Source organism: Crinia signifera, chromosome 1 (genome assembly GCF_055691185.1).
Source record: "Crinia signifera chromosome 1, ASM5569118v1, whole genome shotgun sequence".
NCBI lineage: Eukaryota > Metazoa > Chordata > Amphibia > Anura > Myobatrachidae > Crinia > Crinia signifera.
Genome location: NC_139217.1, coordinates 209,879,660 through 209,898,636, shown reverse-complemented (window position 1 = coordinate 209,898,636; position 18,977 = coordinate 209,879,660). Strand labels below are relative to the sequence as shown.

The window sequence follows — 18,977 nt, the reverse complement described above, 5'->3', positions numbered from 1 at the left end:
ATTCTCGGAATATCTCTCTCTGGATTAGCTACCCCTACTAATAAATCGTCCGCGTAAAGTGAGACAATTGAGGGAATTTGGGGACTTTTCGGGAATAAAGATTAATTGGGAAAAGTCGAGTCTGATGTATTTAGGGAATAACAACATGTGTTGCTTAGCGGGGATGCCACTACAGCTAACTGACAAGTTTAGATATTTAGGAATATGTGTCTCAAAGAATTCAAAGGACTTTATTCGGGATAATCTTATACCGTTAATTAAAGACATTAAGAGTAAGTGCCGAACGTGGATAAAACTTCCCATTTCCCAATTAGGTAGGGTTAATCTTATAAAAATGTCCGTGCTCCCTAGGCTATTATATGTTTTCCAACAGTCCCCGGTTTATATAAAAGATGAATATTTCAAGGAAATTAATAGCATTCTCTCTTCTTTTATTTGGCGAAATAAGCGCCCAAGAATAAAAATGGATACATTGTGTAGTGATAGGGATAAAGGGGGACTGGCAGTTCCAAATATGAAGGTGTATTATATGGCGTCCCAGTTGACACATGTATGTTCATGGATTCGGGAAAGCGAAGTGACGGCAGAGTTGGGCAAGATGATAGAATCTGTCGAGCCAGACCTCTCCCCTCTCCAGAGATTGCTAACAGGAGATCTACGAGGCAATTTGCCTCCTATTATAATTCAAGCAGTTAAAATTTGGAAATGGGTGAGCAGAACAACTAAATATGAGGGCTTAGACCCGGATTCTTCCATTTTCTCGCTGGTCGCTCTTAGGGAAATTAAAGCACAACAGGGTGGAGCAGCCTGGGGGAAATATGGGTTAACATCGATTGGCCAATTTTGCCAAGAAGGTAAAATCAGATCCTTTAGTGAGCTACAAGTAGAATTTAATATACCCAAACACATGTTTTTTAGATACTTACAGGTTAGAAGCGCTATGCAGCAATATGAGGGGACGGGTTTGTTAGAAATTGTGGAATCGCCCTGTAAGAAATTTATAAAGCAACTGAACGGGGGGAAGCGATTGTCTAAACTGTATAGATTTCTGCAATCCTATAGACAGAGTGAGGAGTTGTTACAGTTAAAAGATAACTGGGTCGAGGATATTCCACAAGTTGCCCTACTCGAGTGGCGGGAGGTGCTGTCAGCCCCGAGTGATGCCACCACATCAATACGCATCCAGCAGGTGCAATTCAATATTTTACACAGAAGTTATATAACACCGTTGAGGCTGAAAAAGTTTGAGAGCTCCCACTCTGATAGATGCCCGAAGTGTAAGGTTGAATTGGGTTCATTCTGGCATCTTTTATGGGACTGCAAAGTCCTGAAAGTTTTTTGGGACGAGATTGTTAACATATTGGTGAGTGTGGGAGTTCCTCGTAGGGCCCTCACATCAACCAATCTGATACTGGGAGTCTGGGAAGAGGGCGTTAATGCAGGCAAATGGAAATATCTGGTTAAGAATGTATCTGCTATAGCAAAGGTCATAGTCGCAAGACAATGGATGGCCCCAATGGGACCAAATATCATGGAATGGTTGAGTCTAGTTAACAGTACATGTTTGCATGAGAGATACGTGTATGCTTCTAGGGGGGCAACCCCAAAGTTCGATAAGATATGGGGACAGTGGAAAGAGTCGAGTTATTATATACCTTCAGCCAGGAATGATGGATAAAAAAAAAGTTAGCGTTGGAAGTAATAGTAATGTGTGGCACAGTTTTGGAATTTATATCGTTTGGATCTAATATTATTGGGTGTATTTTTTTTTTTTTTTTTCCTCACGTAGTAGTTGTATAAAAAGGAAAACACTTATATTTGCAATAGTGTTTGATTGCAATCAGAAAAGGGTACACTATTTAGTTGCGATTCAGTTGAGTAATAATTGATGCACTACACTATAACTTGCCTCACGAGGGAAGATAGATATAAAGATGATGATGCACTAGTAGAAGGATAGAGTATTTTTTTTTTTTTTATCTCCGTCTACTCGGCTACACTGTTGGGCTCTAAATTACTGTATAGAATAGATTAAAACGCCGTTCCGCGGTATTAAAGAGGGCTAAAACGGTTCCGAGGGCAGGGTCTATAACGGGTTATAGAGAAAATATATACATGTATATAATATTGATTAGGACTGTTCAATGGGTTCATATCTCTCAGGATAATGCTGCAAACTAATGGTTCGAGTGTAATGGGAAATAGCTAGTGCGGAGAAAAGGTGAAAAAGTGATAAGATCATATGTTTCCATGGTTGGATCGGGAATGGGCCAAAGTACTGTTTTATATGAGGGCGGGTCGGGTTGAGGGGGGGGGGGGGGGGGGTGGGGGGGTAAGAGGTTATTTTTTGTATCAATGAATTTGGGGTGTAAATGGATGGGATATACCCGTATGTATTTATGTTATATGTAATTTTGTCAATGACTTTGTCGGTTTAAAAAAAAAAAAAAAAAAAAGAGAGAAAATAATTAAATAAAGACTTAATTAAAAAAAAATAAACAGTGTTGTGCATGGTTAGTAGTTTTAGTTGAGAACACCTGCTAGTACCAGGTCCTGTAGGTCTTTTTATATTACAGGTCGAGTATCCCGTATCCGAATATCCGTTATCCGAATTATTCCGAAATACGGACATTCCAGAAAGTGAAAAAAAAATTTTTTTTTGCTAAAAACTCACTGGGGACATTTGTAACAGCACTACTGAGGACATGATATGTAACTGGCACTATATATGTACAAGAAAATAATTGCTTGGCATTCAAATTCAATATCTGAGATAGTACACAAATTTTGTTTCACGTTTTGAAACCTTGTTTTTTGAACAAATAAAATATATTTGTGTGTATTTTATGTGGTAATAAAATATATTTGTGTGTATATTATGTGTTTATACAGCATAAATGCAAGATACTTCAAAATACATCATTGAAATATAAAAATATTCCGAAATACGGAATAATCCGTTATCCAAAATTCTCCTGGTCCCGAGCATTTTGGATACGGGATACTCAACCTGTACTAACATATTATTATTTTTTTCTCCAACAATACAGTTTGGAAGTATAAGAGGGCAAAAAAGAGCTTGATCTTGACCTAAACCTATAGCACACTGGGTAGGCCTGATGTTGTCTGATCCTGGCAGATAAGTAGTGTTGGGCCTGGTTAGTACTTAGATGGGAGACCACATGGGAACACCAGGTGTTGTAGGTATTTTGACATTACTGGCAAATGCTTTTTTTTCCCCAGCTATTCAAATTGGAAGTTTTTGCTTTGGATTACTAGTAGAGAGAAGTGGAAGAGGTCAAATAGACACAATATCCCTCATCTAAATCTTTATCACACTGCTTAGGACCAATTCCATCTGCTTTTGGCAGCTAAACAGTGTTGTGCCTGTTTAGTAGCTTTAGTTGAGACCACCTGCTAATACCAGGTCCTGTATGTCTTTTTACATTACTAACATATTATTATTTTTTTTCCAACAATACATACAGTTTGGAAACTTTTTCAGTAGATTACTTGTAGATAGAAGTATAAGAGGGCAAAAAAGGGCTTGCTCTTTACCTGAACCCATAGCACACTGAATAGGCCCAATCTCGTCAGATCTTGGCAAAGCAGTGTTGAGCCTGGTTAGTACTTGGATGGGAGACCACATAGAAACATCAAGTGTTGTAGAGATTTTGACATTACTTGCAAATGCTTTTTCCCCCCAGCTATTTAAAATGGAAATGTTTGCTTTGGATTACTAGTAGAGCAAAGTGGAAGAGGTCAAATAGACACAATGGGGCAGATGTACTAACCCCCCCCCCCCCCTTTGCGCTTCTGAAATAACATCCCGCTTCTCCTGCATAACGAGGAGAAGCGGGCACTCGTTATGGGGAGATGTATTAACATCCCCCATGCCGATAAGGAGAGTCGTTATCCCCAGCATTAACGGCTCTCCTTATCGGCTCCCTCGCCGCCCCGCACATGCACACTCGCCGTCGCCCCCCCCCTGCCCGGCTTACTGGGCATGCGCGAGATCTCGCAAAAAACGCGAGATCTCCAGCGCAGCCCGACCCAGAAGCAGGGCTAGCGTTGTCCCCACAGTGGGGGATAGGACAGCGCTAGCCCTGAGCTGGCGAAGCGGCCGGGACGAATTAACGCCTTGAAGGCTGTTAATACATCGCCCCGGCCGCTAATCCCTGGGGGGGATTGCAGGGACAGCCCCGCCGAGCGTAACTCGGCGGGCTGTCACTAGCGCACGTTAGGTGCGCTAGTAATACATTAGGGATAGACGTAACCCCCCCCAGTTAACCAGCGTTAAGTGCATTTTTGCACTTAACGCTGGTTGATACATCTGCCCCACTGTCACTCATCTAAATCTTTACCACACTGATTAGGCCCAATTCCATCTGCTTTTAACAGCTAAACAGTGTTGTGCGTGGATAGTAGTTTTGGTTGAGACCATCTGCTAATACCAGGTCCTGTAGGTCTTTTTATATTACTAACATATGATTTTTTTTCTCCAACAATACAGGTTGGAAACTTTTTCAGTAGATTACTTGTAGATAGAAGTATAAGAGGGCAAAAAAGGGCTTGTTTTTCAGCTACAGCCATAGCACACTGGATAGGCCTGATCTTGGCACCTTAGCAGTGTTGGGCCTGGTTAGTACTTGGATGGGAGACCACATGGGAACACCAGGTGTTGTAGGTATTTTGACATTACTGGCAAATGCTTTTTTCCCCAGCTATTCAAATTGTAAATATTTTCTTTAAATTAATAGTAGAGAGAAGTGGAAGAGGTCAAGTAGACACAATATCCCTCATCTAAATCTTTACAACACTGCTTAGGCCCATTTCCATTTGCTTTTAACAGCTAAACAGTGTTGTGCGTGGTTAGTAGATTTAGTTGAGACCACCTGCTAATACCAGGTCCTGTAGGTCTTTTTATATTACTAACACATGATTTTATTTCTCCAACAATACAGTTTGGAAACTTTTTCAGTAGATTACTTGTAGATAGAAGTATAAGAGGGCAAAAAAGGGCTTGATCTTGGCTTAAACCCATAGCACATTGGATAGGCCCAATCTCGTCATATCTTGGCAAAGCAGTGTCAGGCCTGGTTAGTATTTGGATGGGAGACCACATGGGAACACCAGGTGTAGTAGAGATTTTAACATTACTGGCAAATGCTTTTTTCCCCAGCTATTTAAAATGGAAATGTTTGCTTTGGATTACTAGTAGAGCGAAGTGGAAGAGGTCAAATAGACACAATGTCACTCATCTAAATCAATACCACACTGATTAGGCCCAATTCCATCTGCTTTTGACAGCTAAACAGTGTTGTGCGTGGTTAGTAGTTTTGGTTGAGACCACCTTCTAATACCAGGTCCTGTAGGTCTTTTTATATTACTAACACATGATTTTTTTTTCTCCAACAATACAGGTTGGAAACTTTTCCAGTAGATTACTTGTAGATAGAGGTATAAAAGGGCAAAAAATGGCTTGTTTTTCAGCTACAGCCATAGCACACTGGATAGGCCTGATCTTGGCATCTTAGCAATGTTGGGCCTGGTTAGTACCTGGATGGGAGACCACATGGGAACAGCAGGTGTTGTAGGTATTTTGACATTACTGGCAAATGCTTTTTTCCCCAGCTATTCAAATTGTAAATATTTGCTTTAAATTACTAGTAGAGAGACGTGGAAGAGGTCAAGTAGACACGATATCCCTCATCTAAATCTTTACCACACTGCTTAGGCACCAATTCCATTTGCTTTTTACAGCTAAAGAGTGTTGTGCGTGGTTAGTAGTTTTAGTTGAGACCACCTTCTAATACCAGGTCCTGTAGGTCTTTTTATATTACTAACACATGATTTTGTTTCTCCAACAATACGGTTTGGAAACTTTTTCAGTAGATTACTTGTAGATAGAAGTATAAGAGGGCAAAAAATTGCTTGATCTTGGCTTAAACCCATAGCACATTGGATAGGCCCAATCTCGTCAGATCTTGGCAAAGCAGTGTTGGGCCTGGTTAGTATTTGGATGGGAGACCACATGGGAACACCAGGTGTAGTAGAGATTTTGACATTACTGGCAAATGCTTTTTTCCCCCAGCTATTTAAAATGGAAATTTTTGCTTTGGATTACTAGTAGAGAGAAGTGGAAGAGGTCAAATAGACAAAATAACACTCATCTTAATCTTTACCACACTGCTTAGGCCCAATTCAGTCTGCTTTTGGCAGCTAAACAGTGTTGTACCTGGTTAGTAGTTTTAGTTGAAACCACCTGTTAATACCAGGTCCTGTTGGTCTTTTTATATTACTAACACCTGATTTATTTCCTCCAACAATACAGTTTGGAAACTTTTTTCAGATTACTTGTAGATAGAAGTATAAGTGGGCAAAAAGGACATGTTCTTCACCTAAAGCCGTAGCACACTGCATAGGCCCGATTTCATCTGATCTTGGCAGCTAAGCAGAGTTGGGCCTGGTCAGTATTTGGATGGGAGACCACATAGGAACTTCAGGTGTTGTAGGTATTTCAACATTACTTGCAAATGCTTTTTTTACCCAGCTATTCAAAATGGAAATGTTTGCTTTGAAATAATAGTAGAGTGAAGTGGAAGAGGTCAAATAGACACTATATCCCTCATCTAAATCTTTACCACACTGCTTAGGCCCAATTCCATCTGCTTTTGACAGCTAAACAGTGTTAGTAGTTTTAGTTGAGACCACCTGCTAATACTAGGTCCTGTAGGTGTTTTTATATTACTAACACATGATTTTTTTTTGTCCAACAATACAGTTTGGAAACTTTTTCAGGAGATTACTTATAGATAGAAGTATAAGAGGGCAAAAAAGGGCTTGATCTTGACCTAAACCCATAGCACACTGGATAGGCCTAATGTCGTCTAATCCTGGCAGATAAGCAGTGTTGGGCCTGGTTAGTACTTAGATGGGAGACCACATGGGAACTCCAGGTGTTGTAGGTATTTTGACATTACTGGCAAATGCTTTTCCCCCCCAGTTATTCAAATTGGAAGTTTTTGCTTTGGATTGCTAGTAGAGAGAAGTGGAAGAGGTCAAATAGACACAATATCCCTCATCTAAATCTTTACCACACTGCTTAGGCCCAATTCCATCTGCTTTTGGCAGCTAAACAGTGTTGTGCCTGTTTAGTAGCTTTAGTTGAGACCACCTGCTAATACCAGGTCCTGTAGGTCTTTTTATATTACTAACACATGATTTTTTTTTCTCCAACAATACAGTTTGGAAAACTTTTTCAGTAGATTACTTGTAGATAGAAGTATAAGAGGGCAAAAAAGGGCTTGTTTTTCAGCTACAGCCATAGCACACTGGATAGGCCTGATCTTGGCATCTTAGCAGTGTTGGGCCTGGTTAGTACTTGGATGGGAGACCACATGGGAACAGCAGGTGTTGTAGGTATTTTGACATTACTGGCAAATGCTTATTTTCCCCAGCTATTCATATTGTAAATATTTGCTTTAAATTACTAGTAGAGAGAAGTGGAAGAGGTCAAGTAGACACGATATCCCTCATCTAAATCTTTACCACACTGCTTAGGCACCAATTCCATTTGCTTTTAACAGCTAAACAGTGTTGTGCGTGGTTAGTAGTTTTAGTTGAGACCACCTTCTAATACCAGGTCCTGTAGGTCTTTTTATATTACTAACACATGATTTTTTTTTTCCCCAACAATACAATTTGGAAACTTTTTCAGGAGATTACTTATAGATAGAAGTTTAAGAGGGCAAAAAAGGGCTTGATCTTGACCTACACCCATAGCACATTGGATAGGCCTAATCTCGTCAGATATTGGCAAAGCAGTGTTGGGCCTGGTTAGTATTTGGATGGGAGACCACATAGGAACACCAGGTGTTGTAGAGATTTTGACATTACTGGCAAATGCTTTTTTCCCCCCAGCTATTTAAAATGGAAATTTTTGCTTTGGATTACTAGTAGAGAGAAGTGGAAGAGGTCAAATAGACAAATTATCAGTGATCTAAATCTTTACCACACTGCTCAGGCCCAATTCCATCTGCTTTTGACAGCTAAACAGTGTTGTGCGTGGTTAGTAGTTTTAGTTGAGACCACCTGCTAATACTAGGTCCTGTAGGTCTTTTTATATTACTAACACATATTTTTTTTTTCAGTAGATTACTTGTAGATAGAAGTATAAGTGGGAAAAAAGGGCATGCTCCTCACCTAAAGCCGTAGCACACTACATAGGCCCAATCTCGCCTGATCTTGGTAGCTAAGCATAGTCAGGCCTGGTTAGTATTTTGATGGGAGACCACATAGGAACTCCAGGTGTTGTAGGTATTTTGACATTACTGGCAAATGCTTTTTTTACCCAGCTATTCAAAATGTAAATGTTTGCTTTGGAATAATAGTAGAGAGAAGTGGAAGAGGTCAAATAGACACAATGGAGGTTATTCTGATCGTAGCGGCCAAACGTGCGTACGTTCCATATTAACGTACGCTATCCGTACGCGGCCGTTGGGGTTAAGTCCACCCACAAGTCAGCCGCATACGTACGGCCAGAAACAACGTCAAAGGGGAGTGGCGTACAATTGAGCGTACGCCAACGTACACGGACGGGCCAGCCCTTACACTCCGACAACTGGCGTACAACTGAGCGTACGCCACCGTTTACGGACGTCTCTCGTCCGTCTTCCCGCCGACTTCTTTCGGAAATCTGAGCGTACGCCAGCTTGCACGGACGGGTCCCTATTGTTTTCAATGGAAAACTCAGCTTATGTCACCGCTCGTGAGAGTGAGCGTACGTCCGTGTACGCTGGCATACCCTTCACATATATGGACCTGCAAATCTTGCCTTTTAACTAGAATTCTGACAATTAATTAATTATTCTTTTTGTTATTCAATTATTGTTTTCTATTAACTCAATTGTCTACCTTAATAAAGACCCTAATAAAACAACATTTTAACCCTCATTACATGTATATTTGTTATGTTCTAATGTGGCATTTTAATCACTATCTATGTGTCCCCATATTGCTGTTACTTTTAAATCAAGTTATATTGGTGTTTCTGTATATGTACTAAATTATGTCCATAATTAGTTTGTCCAAAAGTGTAACATGTATACCTACCCTGATGTTATGTGTGATGTTTTAATCTAACAACATTAAACATTCATGCATTTTCACTATGTGTTATTTTACTCAAAAACACACACATTCACACATCAATCATTACCCCTCACCTCAAATTACAAATATAACTTACATTACACATCTGTATGTACCTACCCTTACAAGCCCTCTAACATATTTATTATTAAAAACACAGGCAATTTATAACAGAATAGAAACTTTTATTTTTAACAAACATAATAAGGGGGGGGGGGGATAAAAATAAATTAAATGCGGGCCTCCAGTTGGGAAAAAAGAATAGATAAATATAGGAGGGTCAGGAATATCTCCCGTATTATCACTGCCACCTCCTCCTGGTGCTGTTCAGTGTCTGTAGTGAAGGGATAAAAAAAAAAATTAATATATAACATACACAAATGTTTGTTGTATTTGTACATAATAAAAAGTTGTGAGTTATGTGTGAAGGCCACATACATTTTTAAACTACATTGAAGATGGGTCTGCTGTAAACACAGTACTAAAAAATAATATGTTAACACACACATACTGTACATAGTAAATAACATTAATTAAATTACTCCTTCTTGGATGAATGTATGCTGTATCCCAATTGGTAGTTTGTTTTTGGGGGACTCTCCTCTAACCTCACAATTAGGCTGTGCTATTTAAGGGTTATGACATTGTTGCGGCTTAAGCACTCCTTACTATTTTAAATTTAGGACATTGCTGTACAAATTATAGGCCTAAAGCTATGTTTGTAAAGCATGCATCCGCATGGCCTCACACACTATTAACAAAACAATCTATAAATTTATGTTGCACATCATGCTGGGAAGTGGAGTTACCCAACACCTGGAGCCACATAACTACAACACCACTAATGTCGGATATCTCATTGGATGTACTGTTATGTCAATTATTCAAGGGGTGAGGCATGGCCACACTCCAAAAAACCACCAAGGGGACCCTTGTTCCTGGAGAAGGACAGGCCACACCTCATGGTCGCCCTGCAGTGATATGTTGCAACTAATGTTGATGTTGGATACACATATGTGGTTGTTGTGATTGTTTATGTGTAAAAATGTGTAGGTAAACATTAGACACATTATTTACTTACCGCTACTTGAGCCATCCTGGTCGCCGCTGGTTGGGTGTGCGGTGGTTGGGGGGGTCAGGAGCAAGGGGGATGGGATTGGACTTTGGATGCTGGTAGTGGGTGTGAGTGGGGATTGGAGAGGTTTGGGGGTGGGTGGTGGAGAGGTGTAGGGGGGTTGGAAATGGGGTGGGGAGGGGGTTGAGGAGGGGTTGGGGAGGGGGTGGGGGTTGGGGAGGGGTTGGGGGTGGGGGTTGGGGAGGGGGTGGGGGTTGGGGAGGGGTTGGGGGTGGGGGTTGGGGAGGGGGTGGGGGTGGGGGTTGGGGAAATTTGGTGGGCCCCAGCTTGACCCATTGTCTCCTCGTCTTCCTCCTCCTCTTCTTCCTCCTCTTCCTCCTCCTCTTCCTCCTCCTCTTCCGGCTGCTCCTGGGCTGCCTGCTCCTGGGCTGCCTGGTCCCGGGCTGCCTGCTCCCGGGCTTCTATGCGGGCTCTTGCCCGTGCTGAAATGTTCATGTTGATGGCATAGAAATCGAAGATTGGGTTTCATAAAAAAGGGGGAAAGAAAAATTCACATTAGTCATGCTCATAACCTTCCAAATTATTATTGCTGTTATATTTCAGACATTTATCATGCAAACTAATTGATATGCTACACCCAAAAACTGAGCAACTACTTAAACCCCCCCTATACACCCATATACACCCATATACACCCCCTATACACCCCCTATACACCCCCTATACACCCCCTATACACCCCATATACACCCCCTATACACCCCCTATACACCCCTATACACCCATATACACCCCATATACACCCCCTATACACCCATATACACCCCATATACACCCCATATACACCCCCTATACACCCCATATACACCCCCTATACACCCCATATACACCCCCTATACACCCCCTATACACCCCATATACACCCCCTATACACCCCATATACACCCCCTATACACCCCCTATACACCCCCTATACACCCATATACACCCCCTATACACCCCATATACACCCCCTATACACCCATATACACCCCATATACACCCCCTGTACACCCCATATACACCCCCTATACACCCCCTATACACCCCCATACTCAGGAACATATTTATAAAAAGTACAGAAAACATTGCAAAAAAACGCAGTCATACTAGTAAATAAAAACTTACATCGGGCAATATGGCGGCGAAGTGATGATAGCAAGACTGGCTGCCGCCGGCGCAGGTCAGACCAGCGCCGCTCAACTTGGCCCAGGCTTCTGTGAACGCCGGTCCGGGCGAAGATTAGCCGGCGGGCAGCATTATATGCCCGCCGCTTGTCAATATTCGACACATAAGGGCCCCTGGGCCCCAGGCGCCGGTCCATGACCTCAACCAAGGCAAATAGCTCCTGGGTAGAAAACGCCCTAGCCCTGGTTGAAGTCATAGTGGCAATGGCGCAGTTATTAATTGCAGGTACTTATATCACTTTTGGTGCTTGCTGATTGGTGTAAAAAATTGTTTGTTTAGTATTAACTTTATTAATCCTTCTTACATGAACAAACTGGATGCGAATAGAAACTTACGCGGACCGTTCCGATATACACACACCATAACCAACAGCATGCATTCAATGTAGAGAGGAACTGTATATACAGTGTGCGTAAAATAATACACGCAACCGTCTACTAATAAATACGCTGCTAAAAGGGCCACAATACACCCATTTCCATGGAGAGACGTACTGTATATACAGTGTGCGGAAAAGAATACACGCAATCGTCTACTAATAAATACGCTGCTAAAAGGGGCACAATACACCCATTTCCATGGAGAGACGTACTGTATATACAGTGTGCGGAAAAGAATACACGCAATCGTCTACTAATAAATACGCTGCTAAAAGGGGCACAATGCAACATGTTGGTGTATGACAATTTCATACTCATTACATATGTAAGGAAAGCATTATAACGTGATGTTTTGAAATGTGACTCACAAAGCATACACGAACTCCAACAGATACCAGCTGACAACACTCATCATTGGAATGACAGGTGCACACATTTCACGATGTAGCACACAATGCTCCACAACCTGTGTATGTGCATATACAGGTGATTGATCAGGTGCGTGGAGACCTGCGTAATTTAAGCGGCAATTATCGCGGGAAATATCGGCGTAAATTAGCAACTACATTGCGGGGAAAAATATACGCCCCCTTGTTCATGGCGGGAGATTAACATATAAATATTCAGTCAGATGCAGGCCAGAATTGCTGCAAACATGTCTAACTCAGACGATTCCGCAGCTGAGGACGCTCTACAGAGAGCACAAGCAGAATCCCTGCTTGAAGCTTTACAGAAGAGGGAACAGGAGCGGAGAAGGAGGGCTCAAGAGAGAGGTAGCCTGCAAGACCAAGCGGGCCCCTCACTAACAGGCCCTGTTCAACCTCCACCAGCTCCACAAGGGCCAAGCAACCAGCCAGAACAAGAGGTTGCATCTCTCCAAACAGGTGTGACCCAGCAGGTGCATGTTGAGAGAACTGGGGCCACCAGAAAACGAGCTGCAACATTTAGGGTGAGGACTGAGCAGGATACCACCAGCAAAAAGAGAAACCCTGCATTTGTAGAGGCAGAATTAAGAATTTTAGTGCCCAGAGCACGTGAATGGATAGAATTGCCAATCAGGAAGCCGGGTGCCAGTGCAAGGAGAAACCTTTGGGACAAGATAACAGAGGAAGTGAACCAGGTGTCACCAGTGGTCAGAGATTGGCTATCGGTGAAGAAAAGGCAAGTGTGTTTGTCCCCCTGATAATGTCATATGTGTGTACATATGTTACATGTATGTTTTGAGAATAATAGAAAGGTGTGTTTGTAGATAGTGCTACACTTCAATGTCACATGTGAACACAACCATGTCCAGTGGCGCTGGAACGTTTTTAGGTTGGGGGGGCAAGATATAATCTCATTTTGGCGCCCCCTAAATTGCTATATGTTACCCCCTGATAGTTAATGAAATATGTTTTCATCAATAGTAATAGAGTAACAGAAAAACACTATAGTTTTATTAGTAACAAAATAACATTTGTCCAGCACATGTCCCCACATCCCTCATATGTCCAGCACATGCCCCCACATCCCTCATATGTCCAGCACATGCCCCCACATCCCTCATATGTCCAGCACATGTCCCCACACCACTCATATGCCCAGAACATCAATTGTTCACACACTCCCCATAACTTAATACATCCCCAATGTACATTAACTCAAATTGTGAGCAAGTTTAGAGATCTCCTCAACTTACTTTTTTTGTTTTGCTGCCTGGATCCCTCCCATACACAGCAGGGCAGACACGCTGGCTGCAGCAGGATGGGGTTGGAGCGCGCTGGGGACCTGGATGCTGGATGCCATGCCCATGCGACGCTCGTCGCTGAAACAGCAGGGGGCGGGCGGCCGCGGCGTCGGACACTGTAAGTGTCAATCAAACACCGCTGGGCAGGGCGGCCGGCAGGGAGGGGACTGAGTCTGACAGGGAGGACGGATGGAGAGACCCGGCGCAGCGGCGCCAGCGCGCATAGCACTGCAGGATATGTGAGTGTAGAAAAGACCTCACACATACATCAAGACACAGACGGGCCCACGGTACTTTAGCGCCTCAGTAATTTTGGGGGGGGCAAGCTGCCCCCTCACCCCCCCCCGTTCCGGCGCCCATGACCATGTCTAATAACCCACATTGATATATGAAACATGCACCATTGGTGTGATGTGAGGTTATGGGCACAGTTCTGCTCATGTGAAGTATGTGAAGTATGTGATGGGACAAGAGAAAGTGTGTTTTGGAAAGAGTTGTTGTAAAGGTGCCCATACACGTTACAATTATTGTATACAATATTGTATACAATATCGCATCTCATAGCATATCGGTTTAGCGATGAGTACAAAAAGTATGTGCAGCACATACTTTTTGTACTAGATCTCATCTAATCTGATCTCATCGCAAAACAGATATGCTATGAGATGCAATATTGTATACAATAATTGTAACGTGTATGGCCACCTTTACATGTTCCATATGATGCAACTGAAACAAGAATGAGCAAACTGTGCACATGTAGCTGGTGAGAAACTACACATCCCAGTATGCCATCCCATAGTTAAATGACTCCATAATAACCACACTGTCAAGCTATGGTGGAATGTGTAGTTTCACAACAGGTGGAGGTGCCTAATTTGGCCATGGATGATGTCATTTCTGCATAGTGATCTATGTATGTGCATTTAGTGGCCTAATGAATGAGATGAGACACTGAAATGCCTCCTAATGGAGACATTAATGTGTGTGTGGGACACATATGGCTAAAAAACATAAGATCACCCACACTAGGAAATGTCACGTAGTCATGATGTTCACTAGCACAGTGGTGCCCATATCTCATGGTGATATTTGTATTTTTAAACTTGTAGGTGGTCAGACTTCAAAACTACACTGAAGAGGAAGATGACTGACCGGTACAACCACAGCATGTCCACCGGGAGAGGTCCTGTGCCAGATACTTTGGAGTATACCCCCTTGGAGCAGGACGCCTTGGACGTCATTGATGTGGCCGAGGTCAGGGGGATCTCCAATATGGACAGTGAGCTCCCGGCGGAGGTCTTTGATGCTGCTTTTGATGGTAAGTCACAGTAATGCATTGTATTTTGAAAGATATTTTTTAGTGCGTATGTGATGGTGACATTGTTTTCAATTATTATCCTAGCAGAAGCAGAAACCCAGGATGTACCGGCAGCATCTTCCTCTGCAGAGCCACAGGTGGAGCAAGTGGTCCAGCCTCCACCAAGAAGACACCCCCAGCCCCAGCCACAGGAGACATGGGATGAGAGCATGATGGTGATGCTGGAGAGGATCGAGCAGCAAGGGGTGGATGCTGCGCTCCGTCAGCAGCAGATTGGGGAATTTTTGGAGGATTGGAAGGCCACAAACAGGCAGCAGTGTGAGGCCTTCAACCGCATGAATGACACTCTGGCGGCTGGCATGCAAAGCATTGGCCAACACCTCAGCCGCCTGAATGACATTCTTGCGGAGCTGCTGACCACCGCCAGGTCCCTAAGGGACAATCCCCCATCTGCTGGCCCACCCCAAGCTGCTCCCCAACCTTCCACCTCTGCTGACCCTCCTGTGTCCACTAGGGGAAGACGCCGCAAGCCATCTGACCCAAAGGCCCCTGTCCCCAAGGCCCCATCTAAAAGGGGGAAAAAAGGGCCCAAATAATGAGACCTGGTTCACTTCCTCTGTGGTTGGACCCCAAATGTTTAAATTGCACTGGACATCCACTTCCTGAGTTGGCCATCGATCCATTTTCGTGCCATGGGCATTAAAGTTCTTATTTTGACCTCTACAAATGCAGGATAAATTTTTGGTGGTGTGTATCTTGCTTAGTATTCACCCTGGTTGTTGCAGTACGTATTCTGGTGTCCCCATTTCTTTCACCATTGCATTTGCAGGGTAACACATGTTTGGAGATATGCAACCTCTTGTTCTGGCTGTTTTTTTATTTTTGTGTCTATTTTATTTGTTTATTTGATTTATGACATGAAAGTGTCTACTAAGCTGTGATGCTGAACAGCAAATAAATTTATTTTACCAATTAAAACAAAATTGTTGTATGTGTAATTTCTTGTGTGAAACAAATACTAGATTTATGTGTACTTACTGACCAGGGTATTTTTGAACATTTGTTGAAGTGTGGTCGAAGTTTCCCATGTGTAACCCTCTCCATGGCCATTCCCATGTTCCTATCCAACTTTTCCCTGCTAATTAGTTTGTGTCAGCACATGTGCAGAGCAACTTAATAGGTGAGAAAGCAGTTTGTGTGCAGGTGAGGTAGCTCCTACAGTAGTAGGTAAAAGCAGGTCCAGAACAATGCTTTCCTCATGGAGTGGGTGAGGCAGACAAACAAGGGTCAAAAGGTACATTTGTGTAGGAATGCATATGTGTCCTCCCTAAAAAAAGATGTGTGAATCGGCCAAACATGAGAAAATTGCTTGTGAACAAACATGTATAAGTTTTTAAATATATATGATTTTACAGTGTCATAAGCAGATGTAGGAATCCTTTGTTAGAGAGATGTGAGTGCAATAATGTGATTGGTGGCATCTTACATCCAGAGTGTAGTCAAATCCAATTCATAGCAGATCAGATAGTGGTACAGTTCTGTATTTTGGGTACTATACAAAGATTGTGTGCAAAATAGTGGGCATGGGCTTCAAACTTTGCTGAAACATCCTTTGTAGGTGTTAGATGTGGTTTATGTTATTGTATCATAAATACAAAACCTATGTTTGTATTAGAGTGAACACGTTGACACATGTCGACTTGTGTAGATTGAGTGTGCTACTGTGTAAAGTCTATGAAAGCACGTAGTGAATGTGTATAACTGTTTAGCAAATAGCTACCTTAGCATATATAAGCAGGTCTTAAAAAGATTCTTACCTTAAATTAAACAAACCTTTAAATGTAGAGAAGTATAGAAAGATAAGCTTCCAATGTGTTTGAGTGCTGTGTGTGGCTTGCAGGTAGTGAAATCATGGTTTGGACTCAATAGACTGCAGCATTGCTTATTACATTCAGGTGTATGTGTTTGAGTAGTAATCAGCGTAAATTAGCAAACCCAGGCGCACGCTGGCATGCGGTATCTGTAGGGGTGGTTTGAGATGGCGGTTGGCGGCCGCCTGTTTTGTGTCCGAAATGAACGGTGCTTTAGTCGATCGTGCGGTAGTAGCACCGCTCATTTTTGGTGCACACCCCCGTGTACGCCCATATTTACGCCCATTTTCCCTCATTATTTCGGCCGCTCCCCTCATCACGCCCCTATGCCGCCCCCAATGCCCGTACACTCGCGTATAGGTTTTTTCGCACGTAGAGACCCGTCCGCAAGCGTTGTGGATTGTTCGCGCCTGCGCATTAGCGAATGTACGCATGCGCAGATCCTAAAAAATCCCGGGACGAACGCGTACGGCCCGGCCGCACCAACCAGAATAAGGCCCAATATCCCTCATCTAAATCTTTACCACACTGATTAGGCCCAATTCCATCTGCATTCGACAGCTAAACAGTGTTTTGCCTGGTTAGTAGTTTTAGTTGAGTCCACCTGCTAATACCAGGTCCTGTAGGTCTTTTTATATTACTAACACATGATTTTTTTTCTCCAACAATACAGTTTGGAAACTTTTTCTGTAGATTACTTGTAGATAGAAGTATAAGTGGGCAAAAAAGGGCTTGATCTTTACCTAAACCCATAGCACACATAGCATAGGCCCAATCTCGTCAATCTTGGCATAGCAGTGTTGGGCCTGGTTAGTACTTGGATGGGAGACCACATAGGAACATCAAGTGTTGTAGAGATTTTGAGTACTTGCTTAGGTGTATCCATCTATCTATATATATATGCAGAATATAGGTTTGGAGGACCTGCGCTACGGAATACAGCTGATGTGGTTGTATGTAGTATGGATGAATCAGGCAGATGTTGATAATGAAGCCCTAACTGTTCTCTGTTGGAAATGTGGTGTGGCACTAGAAGTACATTCACGCAAATTAATGGTGAAGAAATAAAAATAATTTATTGCACAAGAAAAATTCCAGTTTGAATACGATGGTAAAAAACTGGCGGGGTCTGAGAATGGGAATGGGAGGGGGGGTTCTGCCTTGCAGGGGCACGGGGAATGCAGGGAATATTTTTGGGTATAGTACAGGTGGCCAAAGCACCACTGCACCTCTAAGGTGTCTGTGGTCTGTTTGCGCTTGGTGATGTTCAACAGTTGAAGTGTGCGAACAGTCCAGAGTATAAGTCAATTGCACTTGTCCGGCAGGTGGTGGGCAAAGAGGTAAACAGTTACTGTGGGGTAAAGGAAAGTAGTGGAGTGTCACCAGGGGCTGACGTCCCTAGCACTCCCGGTGGCGCACTGCACACTTACCTGATACCCTGGAGTTCCATCTGTCGCGACCGTCCTTTGCCGTGGTGCAGCTTCCTCCTCCGTTGGTGCATGCATGGTCGCTTCCACACTGTATGCTCCAACTTCCGGGTCCCGCTGTGAGGCGTTTGCCGGGAGCAGAGTGACAGTGGAGTAATGCGCGCTCTACTCCCGGTGGGGAGGAGACTTTGGGTGATGTGTAGCGCTTCTGGTGCTCCAACGCGTGTCAACCTTAATTAGGTCTTCATCAGGGAGTTTGTTCATACAGTCTGTCTTTGTTGGGTATATAACCCTGCGTGGGTGGGAGTGTCTAATTCACGGTGGCCATCTTGGTTGAGGGCAAAGTTCCCTTAATACAGAGCTTACATAGGGGCTGGATAGTGCCTCTCTGGGCAGAATAATGCTGGTGCAGCAAAAATCTGGTATTGGAAGTGAATTATGAGGTGATTAAACCAAAGTGGCTTAGGTTTTGACCTATTGGTACACATTGGTTTAAAAGCCTACCAAGATATAATGGCCTAGCAATACAAATTACATGTATATAGTCAGTAATTGCTGATGGATCTAATTTCATTGTCAGCATTTTGTCCTCTGGGTGTCATGTATCTTAACGTGAAGATCCACTTAAGTTCCTCCTGTCACGACCACCATGTCTGCCACCCATGCCTCCCACACTGAGGCACCATGATGCTGTGAACTCTGCCTGAGCCTTGCTGGACACGCTGCCTGGAGTGTAGTGCACACACTTCCTGGTTCTGAAACCTGGCGCCTTCCCTGGCGGCAGCCATGTTGTTGGT

The 18,977-nt window shown here is 43.2% G+C and overlaps 1 pseudogene; it reads left to right on the top strand.

Annotated features, from left to right (window-relative positions):
• Positions 1 to 6,852: 6,852 nt before the first annotated feature.
• LOC146041169 (5S ribosomal RNA) lies at positions 6,853 to 6,971 on the top strand (annotated as a pseudogene).
• The last annotated feature ends 12,006 nt before the right edge of the window (positions 6,972 to 18,977 follow it).